At 45.2% G+C, this 10,406-nt stretch overlaps 1 protein-coding gene across 2 annotated transcripts in view; it reads right to left on the bottom strand.

Annotated features, from left to right (window-relative positions):
* Window positions 1–1,594: 1,594 nt before the first annotated feature.
* The window catches only part of LOC147026915 (uncharacterized), a 53,857-nt gene continuing 45,045 nt past the window's right edge, over window positions 1,595–10,406 (bottom strand). Inside the window, exons 5-6 of one of the 2 annotated variants that reach the window (XR_015058561.1) lie at window positions 6,113–9,081; window positions 1,595–2,387 (exon numbers count right to left, since the gene is read on the bottom strand). The gene's annotated coding sequence lies outside the window, so the exon portion shown is untranslated. Of the gene's footprint in view, window positions 2,388–5,852; window positions 9,082–10,406 lie in introns of those variants that run through there. The other variant, XM_085882816.1, reaches the window with a different exon arrangement.

Here is a 10,406-nt window from a genome sequence, read left to right as displayed (position 1 = left end):
TCTCCCATCCACAGATCTCCTCATGTGTCGATTCCCCACTGTGTTGTGCTTTCCTCTCCCGTCCCTCTTGTCTCCTGCTCCTCTTGTTATACGTTGTGTGTTCGCTCTTATATGAGCCTTAACATTGTGTATTAAAAAAAACCAAAAACTCAAAACCAGTTAAATCACAACATGATGATTCTCGAGGTTTTGAAATCCAAATCTTTAATTAAGCTGAATTTGAAGGCCACATCCTCTGAAATTCAAGTCCAGTGTCGTCAGCACTCAGGCACCATCACACACAATGGTTGTCCAAAATGTTGAATTGTTGACTCATTCTGGATCCTTGAAGTGAATGAAGATTAGTGAAGAAAGAGAAATTTAATTTTGTATTCTTGTAAACAATTCATCACTTGGTTCTTTGATCATAATTTACGCTTTGTGGATACAGTATGTCTCTGTTCCTCTCTTAGCATGCTCATAAACTCGATGGAAGGAGACTTGGAGGTAGTATTTCATTTGCGAGATGAGCAAAACCACTCGGTAAATTGATGGCTCTGTTTGGCGAATGGCCAGACAGTCTGGCTTTCTGTATTCGTGTGCAGACCCTTGAGTGGGAAACCATGATCACGTGTCTGACGCACTCTCGAGCTAATTCAGCGGGGAACAAGGTCTGTGGAAAAGCTCGCAGCCTTGCTGTGCTGAGCCAAAACCAATTTGGGAGATGTGGTTTTGGGATTTCAGTGACAGAAATTGCAATATCTGACCACGGTCCATTGATTGACTTGAACTTTCGAGAGAGAAGAAAACGATTTTACTTCCATTTTCAAATGGAATCTATTTGGCACTTTAGGAGATTGAGAGAAGCTTAAATAATTGGAAATTATTGTATATTCACTGACATCAGAATCTCAGGTGTTTAAAACTGAGGAGTGTATCACGATGCCTGGTGTTGAAGGTGTGGGATCCTCGGGTCCTGAGTTCAAATCCTGCTGGGTCATTGAATTAATACCAGGTGGGGTTGATTGAGCCTGTCATCCTTCTGAGGCTGGCAAAATGAGTACCAGCTTGCTGGGTTGATTGAGCCATTCAAGTATCCCGTGTTAGAGTGATGACCTGTCCAGGATTGTGCCCAATAACCCAGGAGACTGCTTTGGCAGCACAAACACTCCGTGCAGAGTATGGTCCCTATGGATGGATGGATGTATTGTTGTTGATTCGGCGGCGCTTAACAGCACTGCCGTCTCAGGGGTTATATCGCCGGCAAGTTCGGCACAGGTCTTGGGTCACGCGCCTAAGATCACGATACCAAAGTACCACTGTGCCTTGACAGTTGGGGATATATCGCGTGGCTACAGACTAGGTTTGATCAGAGACCGAGCGAAGTCTGCTGCAGTCCGTAGCCAGTTTGGTCACGCGCCTAAGATCACGATACCAAAGTATCACTGTGCCTTGACAGTTGGGGATATATCCCGCGGCTACAGACTAGGTTTGATCAGAGACCGAGCGAAGTCTGCTGCAGTCCGTAGCCAGTTTGGTTTTAAATACAAATCGAGCGATTGTTCTTCAGCGCGACACGAATAAATTAAGTGCAGCAAATTTCGTATGAATCAGCCAGATTTAATGGGGAAACATCGGGGAACACGACACAAGCAAAGCATTCACGATAACGTTATAATTCATCTATAACCCGTCCTTATCTAGAGTGCTACGGATATGGGTTTCACAGGGGAGCCCTAGCAAAATAAGCCTTGGGCCTGGACAACATGCATACAAGACACAGAGTACTTGGTGGTTCCTCATGGACGAGAGGAAAGGTGTGGAAGGCATGAATGCGGCTCGTGACAAGCCGATGTCACCGGATTCGAGCGCCCAGACTGAGCACGCAACATGGCAAAATCGCGGCGACGTACTCCTATCGGCTCAGTTCACTCACGCAGCCTCGGTGCGTCCATCCCGTGTAAGGTCGACGGCACAGGAGATTGAGATCTATGGTGTGTTCCAGCTGGTTTTTCACAAAGTCCAGTATGAAAATCCAGGCATGGCCTGTACACCAGATTAGGACAAATCTGGGTGTTGGACTCTGCAGGTGGATCGATGGGATGAAAAGACGTGGTCGAGCTGTGCAGGGAGGAAGGACAGTCAGAGGCTTTGTGGTTCGATTCAGGATGAACCTGGGGAGGACCTGCATGCTGGATCCAAGGCCAAGGAGGAACAGCTGGTCAAGTGACTCCTCATAAAGCAGATCGCAGACAGGCAAAAGCAGTTCCTCTTGCCTTTCGGGGCGGGCTTTTTGGACCACCTCCCGGGACACGTGATTGGTCCATCGTTCGAGTTTGCAGCAGCTCTCTGCCAATGAGTTGCTGGCATGTCTTGTTGGCTGACTCTGTCAGGGCGCTGGGTGGGGGCTGGTTGGGAGGGGGGAAAGAAAAAGAAGGCGCCTCTCGGTACACCACCACCGTATGAAAACTGGACCGCCTGCTACACCTTCCGACACACATTTAACGTCTGATTACCAACCAACCTGGCTAAACATGCATTTAAGGGGGAATCTGGGCTAATCCTATATTTAATAACCCACTAAGGGCCCATTTCTGCAATAGTATCACTGTATGTTTGGGGGTGAGCTTGCTAAATGAGCTGAAACCTGCATCGGCAGATAACAACCAAAACACAAACACACAAACACACAAACATACACTTCTGTTATGATAATGTAGTTTATATACTACAAACACATAAAATAGATAAAAATGACAAATACAAAGATTTACCTTGAAACAGAGTTCTTTTAAAGAGGAATTAAAGTGGGAAATTAGCAAAATTCAATTGAAAAATATATCAAGACACAGAATATAAAATGTCGATCTGTGCTCCATGGCTGTGCCTTCACAGCCAGATCACGGCAAACATGTGGTCGGATGGACCTTATTGTTCTTGGCTGCTCTTAGAGCACCCTTATTCTGGACATTTCCATCTGTCTGTCTGTCCGTGAAACTTTGGTCAAGCCTAGGGGCTAAACCACTTAACCGATTCCAATGAAATTTGGTAGGTAGGACCAATATTTCTGGGAATCGTGTGCTTTCGAATATGGGACCCCGGGCCCTAGCAACGGCACAGCAACGGCCCTTTAAAGTGGTCAAAAAATCGAAAAAAAATATTAAAAAATCGAAAAATCGAAGCTTACAGTTCTGTGTGCAATCTATCTAGCTCCCTTCATGCCAATTTGCAGCCCGAACAAAAAATATTTGTAGGAGGAGATAGGTTTTGGGCGAGTACATGTCGAACATTTCAGAAACGGTTAATTGCGAATATCTCTAAGAGAAAGAGTCTGATTTTGATGAAACTTGGTGAAATGTGTACAATGTGGCTAGCATGTACACAAAAATGAATGGTTGCTATGCACACCTCCGTTGCTTAGCAACAGCTAAAATACTTTATCGTACATCGTACACTTATTGTGGACTGTACAAAAAAATCAATACCTCCGAAACTGGACCTCCGAGGGACCTGTTTTTTTTGTGCCCAAGGAGAATGTCTTACAGCATCATATAAAAAAATAAAATATTTAGCGAATAGATAAATGGAATTACCAGGGCTGCCATTTGTTAGAGTCTCTTTGGAAACATGCCTGAAATTTCACAAGGCGGGTTTCTGGGCGCAAACTAAGAGGGCTGTGATAATCATATTTATTGTGCTAAATTGATTGATAGCATGTACATGAACATCGGCTAGTCGCATCGGCCAGCTTTCCATCTAGAGTGAGCAGCCATGTCGCCTACCGGCTTGTTTAGATATGTATCGATGTCGAAGTGATGGGTGGATTATATTCGGAGTTCGCACAAAAAGGTTAAACAAAACAATTCCCTGTAAAAATAAGATTGGACAATTTCAGCGGATGAACCCCCCCCAAGGCACCAACCGCACGGCACTGCAAGACCCAACACAGGTAGAGACGTACACCTGTCTAATTGATGTTTCATTGAGAGCACGGATACTTTTATCGAAACGAACGAAGGGAACAACCAAGCAGCATGGAGAGCGCTGGCCAAGTGGCTTAAGCATTCAAGCAAGCACTCCAATGAAACGGTTGTTAAGAAACGGCTAGGTTGGCACACGATTTGCAACACATTTAACATACCCCTTCCAGAGACGCCCGGAATGTCAAGCCCCAACGGCTGACGTCTCTGGATGTTTAAAAGCATTGCAATGTACCCAACGATTCGCAGCAATGATGAACAGGTATTCGATAATATGAGCGAGGAAAATGAAAAGAACAACTTTATCATTAAGAATCACTGTGGCATGTTCTGAGTTAAGGCATGGTGAAGCTGGCCAAAAAACATGGTGGCTTCAGACCCCAGCAAGGTTACCCAGGAAACGCCTTAAGACCTAGAGAGCAAGGTGGCTGATGATCACCTGATGAAGGATATAATTAAACAACGTCGTTAATTATCTTCAAAAGGGGTGTTTTAATTAACCCAAACACCCAATTTTCACTCTTGCACTTCCTTGGAATTTTCTTAGGATTCATGCAAAGTTTCAGGCTACTAGGTTTTATGGTTTCGGAGTTATGGAGGAGAAACACGCACTGACACACTCACACACACACACACACACACACACACACACACACACACACACACACACACACACACACACACACACACACACACACACACACACACACACACACACACACACTGCCTTTTATTTGTGTCGAAGATATATGTGTATATATACAGTAATACAGTATAAATACACATCAGATGTACCTCGTGACCTTTATGGTGAGCATCGCCACGGATTATGTCTTACACGGTAAAACCGCATAAACTGCAAAGAACAACCATCCATCTGCCACCCAGAAGATTGTTCCCACGAATGCAAAGCATTCAACCAGAAGGCACGTGATGTGATCGGCAGGTAAATGGAAACATGTGGAGTGTGACGAGCACTCCCCCGATCTCCATTGAAGGTAATCCTAAATTAAATGGTCAGGAGGTGCGTCTGATGTATAAACGATGAAAGTGGTCATCATTGGTTAGATATTTATTGGTATGCCATCCTAATGAGGGCAAACAAGCCTGTAATCTGGAAAGGAGGCTCCGTTTGATGTTTAACTAATGTTGTCCATGTAATCTTTGTCTGTCTGACAGAGTCACCAAGCCGAGGCATCTGGGTTGGAGTTGACGCTTTGGTGTAGGACTATGGCCAATGGAGATTGGGGGAGTGCTTGTCACACTCCACATGTAAATATATATATATATATATATATATATATATATATATATATATATATATATATATGTAAATATATATATATATATGTAAATATATATGTAAATATATATGTATATATATATATATATATATATATGTAAATATATATATATGTATCTTCTTCTTCTTCTTCTTTCGGCTGCTCCCGTTCGGGGTCGCCACAGCGGATCATCCGTATGATCCGCATATTGATTTGGCACATGTTTTACGCCGGATGCCCTTCCTGACGCAACCCTGGTCGCCTCTTACGACACAGGGATATGGTACACCTTTTTAACCGTGGTATACACCGGCCCAGTATACTGGTACTCATTTCGCCGACCTCGGAAGGATGACAGGCTGAGTCAACCCCCTGGTGTATTAATTCAGTGGCCCAACGGGGCTTGAACTCAGGACCTTTTGGATCCCAAGCCGCTGCCCTAACCACTGCGCCAACACCAGGCTCAAATATATATATATATATATATATATATATATATATATATATATATATATATATATATATATATATATGTAAATATATATATATATGTAAATATATATATATATATATATATGTAAATATATATATGTATATAGTTGCGGCCGGGGTTTGGGTGAGAAGACCACTGAGGGGTGGGGGAGGGGGGGTGAAGCTATCTCAGACTCCCACCAGACTCCCTGGAATCGCAGGCCATCGCACACGAATAACTCCGTGATGAGGCGTGTCGCTAACCGACCGTGAACGCCAATAACTCAACCACGTGACCTAGGGTCCTCCGTCTGATATCGGTCACCTAAAAATAATCACGTGACCTAATTACCGGGGAACACGCCCTCAGTACGCCTTGCCTGAACCGGATCATCTTACCGGATCAGATGCAGCCGAGCGACACTGCCAAGGAATGTACCGGCTGAAAGAACGGATCGTTGGGAATAAAGTCCCGGCTCGGCGAGGATACGGACGATGCTGGATCAATGAAAGAAAAGACAAAAACGAGATGGGAACATTTCTACATAAGCATTTATTACAGGCAGGCGAGGAAAAATATGTGGCACAGTGAATAGATTTATTGTTGTGTGTAAGCAGGGATAGAAAGAAATGTGTGGTGCAACAACAAAACAAGCAACTTACCAGATGTGTGGTCCCGATATAATTCTTCTGCAATCTTAACTTAAGCGAGGACAGGCGCCCTGACACACACACACACACACACACACACACACACACACACACACACACACACACACACACACACACACACACACACACACACACACACACACACACACACACACACACACACATACACCCTGATGAAGAGGAGTTAATCTCGAGAAAGGAGAGGAGATGAGGCTCACAGCCTCATAATACCTTGCACGGTTGACTGACCGTGCTACTCAGTACATTTTGGGGGATGCTCTGCCGAGCGATCCCAGTTCGAAGGTTGGCGCATTGTCTACTGCTTGATTATGATGTCGGAGCAGCGCGTGCACCGATCCAGTGAAAGGGCAAGGCCATCTGGCGTGAGGAAGGGTGGTAGGCAGAGCCAGGCGGTGGGTGGAGCTAGCAGTGAGAAGCAGGTGGGAGGGTGGTGGAAGGAAAGAGTCAGCATGTGAAGTCAAAGATCGAGAGGCAAGCAGATGGAGTAGGTGGATCCAGACCGGCGAATGTAGGGATTCCAGAGATGGGGTGGGGGGGGTGGAGGGGCGAAGATCGAGAGCGTGTGGGCAGAGTGGCAGATGAGATGCGGAGCAGCAGGCGAATGCAGAGATCGATCCCAGACCAGACAGAGAGGAAGAGCAGGCGCACGGAAGGCTTCATGACCCATCCTTTATAGGCCCTGCATTGCAGTGTGGGGAGCAACCCCAAAGTGATGTGTCGTCACCCGAGTCAGGCATTCTGATTGTGCCCCGGCCATCGCACAGCCCAGTCGCCATGGCCAGAAGTGCCCGATATAATTGGAAACTATGATCTTTTCTACCAAAGAAGCATTGCACATCCGGCGAGAGATCGCGGAGCTGTGAAATTGTCTCACACCGAACCCCTTGATATGAATTGCCTTGCACCAAACTTCCAGGCCGTGCCCCAGCGAACAGCCGAGGGGTGTTGTCCCCGCATGCCCACAAGGGCACCCCTGGTGACCCATCATTAGTGCTGGTCAATGCGCTTTTTCCATGGTACGCCATGCGGCCCAAGCGATCCGGGCCATACAGCATGCCTCTGCTTGGTGGAGGCTGCATCGAGGATGAGGTGCGGAAGGATGTCTGCAGTCTGCGGGAGACATTGGTGGCCGCGGGTGGCATGTGAAAATCGACAGTAAGACGCCGTTGTGAACCAACACGCAGACCCGAACAAAGAGGTGCGCTATGCGTGCCCCATACAGTGCGATGGTAATATGCCATTGTAATCAGTGCACAGACCTGGACAGAGATGTGCGCCATGCGTGCCACATACTGAGCAATGGTAAGATGGCATTATAATCAGTGTGCAGACCCAAATGAAGAGGTGCGCTATTCATGCCCCATGCTGTTCGATGGATTGAAGGAAAGGATTGGATATAATTTGGGTTGAAAAGAGGGCACGGCGTGCATCCTGTATGGCATTGGGATTTGACGTATGGTTCTACTATTCCCTTTGACTCTGTATCTTTCAGTGGAGGATTTTTTCATCATGTCGGTTATGCTTCCTCTGGCCTCCGTGAGGACGCATTCTTGTCATGGAGGATGTTGCTGTGGTTTTCAGAAGCGGCCGTCTGGGTGCGGTGCGTGCTTGGATTTATTTTAGGAACAAGAGGAAAAGAGTTGGAATGAAGATAGAGATATAATCAGTCCTGACTATGAGATCCACACAACACACTTCGTCCCGTTTGACCCACTACACATGAGGGAAAGGTCTAACTGCACGTATGTTAAAGAAATAACTGTCTGGGGATCATTGTATGATGGATGCCATTGCCTTAGAGGCATGGGGTTTTCAGAGCCGCAACACTACCCCCCTCCTGTTTGCTACACTTGACCCGAGTCGTTAAACATTCGTGTGGCATGTCGGTGTAGTTTCTCCGAGTACGCTTCCTTCCGGATCCCTGAGTGCGACATTTCAATTACATGTCCCAAAAATAATAAACCAAGTGCATTGTGTATCTAAATTAGCAGACTCATACGGACATCCTTATGCTACATTTCCGGAATTGAACGAAACAACCAGGTGGGTTATGACTGTATACATTTCTAATATTTACATTACTTGTGGCCCAGGACCTGTGACTCAAAGGAAGAAAACACAGTAAATGAAACATTTATGGATGAGTGCAGCAGCAGGTGATCACACAGCCTGGGATCTTCCAGGCCCTAAATGGTCCTTTCTTTGTTTTTATTTATCTTTTTTCCTGGCTACTGGAGGAAACTCACCCTAACACAGCAGGCCACACACCGTCTCACAGTCCATTTGAACTGGCTTTTATCAATCAAGCTGTCCGGGCTGTGCAAATACAGTCCCCAGTAATGCAGTTACCTGCATGGCAGTCCCTGCAAACCCTTCCACAACATATGGTCCTGTTGCACATGGCAAGGTTCAGCGATATGGCAAGGCATGGTAAGTGAGGTCAATGCAAATAAAGGCATGGCAAGGTATGGCAAGTGTATTCAAAGCAAAGGCATGCCAAATGCAGATCAAGTAAGGTGCAATAGGTTGGCATACGAAGTTGGCCGGCCTCGTCGTGGTCTTGTGGAGTTGTGGAGGGAGTGTGGTGGTGTTGGCCGGTCCGAAGACGGGATCGGTCCTACCGTATGGTCTATCCACCTCCAATTGCCTCTGCCTGTCCTTGTCCATACCAACCCCTGTTAGGTTATAACAAAGTAATTAGATTTAGATTTTTTTGAAATATATATGTGTCCCTAACCCTCTTATCGTCTTTGTTTGGTTAACCTGTCCTAACTGTTTGTTCCCAATCCCTAAGATCCTTTTTAAGAGGATTGAGAAAGTGACAAGTAAACCTGTACAGAGGTCCAATGCAGTCTCAGAATAACTCCCAAAGGTTTCAGCATTTCACTCCATATATATCGGACCTGCTGACCCGCATTCATTCATCATTATTATTTTACTCACACCAACGCTCCACTAACTACATTCCCCGAACTAACTCGTGCTCCCCGTTAACCCTTTCTCGAATGCACGTTCCATTTAACTCTATCGAGAAGCTACATCCCCACTATACATTCCATGTCTGTCCATGTTCTCAATCATCTCGATACTAATTGCTATCCTAAATTCCCCCTAACTCGTGTTCCCGGGCCCACGTGGAGGACTGCTTCTAATGCAACCATAACGCCGGTCTTTCTATTGCTAAACCCTTCCCTAACTCGTGCTCATTTGCCCAGGGTGAGGATGCTCACGACATCATTGCTGGGCTTTGATTTTCCATGAGCTGTCCCGGCGAGCCTTACGCCTCCAGGGGGGTGGTCGGCAGCGCACTCGTATGTCTGTGTGTGTGTGTGTGTGTGTGTGTGTGTATATATATATATATATATATATATATATATATATATATATATATATATATATATATATGTACATATGGATGTATGTAGAAATATATGTATGTAGAAATATATATATATATATATATATATATATATATATATATATATATATATATATATATATATATATATATATATATATATATATATATATAAGCATATATAGAAGCATATATATAAGCATATATATGTATGTAAGTGTATATATAATTTTTCTATATATATTGTCGCAGACCCGGGGGTCGGGGTTGAGAAGACAATGTTTGGGGGAAGCTTCCTCGGAAGCTACTCTGCAGAATTGCAGGCCGTTGCACACAAATAACTTCGTGACTCGGTGGGTCACAAATCAACCCTGAATGCCAATAACTCAACCACCTGACCGGGTCCTCCATGTAATAAATACCATTTACCTAATTGTCACATGATCTAATTACTGGGGGACATGCCCTCGGTATGCCTTGTTCAAACCGGATCACCTTACCGGATGAGATGCAACCGAGCATAACTGCCAAGGACATACCGGCTAGAAAAACAGATTGTTGGGGGATAACGTCCCAGCTCAGCTAAGATACGATCCGTGCTGGACCAATGAAGGAAAAGACAAAAACGAGCTGGGAACATTT

The sequence above is a fragment of the Eptatretus burgeri genome, chromosome 5, assembly GCF_056783735.1.
Source record: "Eptatretus burgeri isolate ZD-2024b chromosome 5, Ebu_testis_v1, whole genome shotgun sequence".
Classification (NCBI taxonomy): Eukaryota; Metazoa; Chordata; class Myxini; order Myxiniformes; family Myxinidae; genus Eptatretus; species Eptatretus burgeri.
Note: the sequence above shows the minus strand (reverse complement) of the source record. Positions and strands in the feature narration are given on the sequence as shown.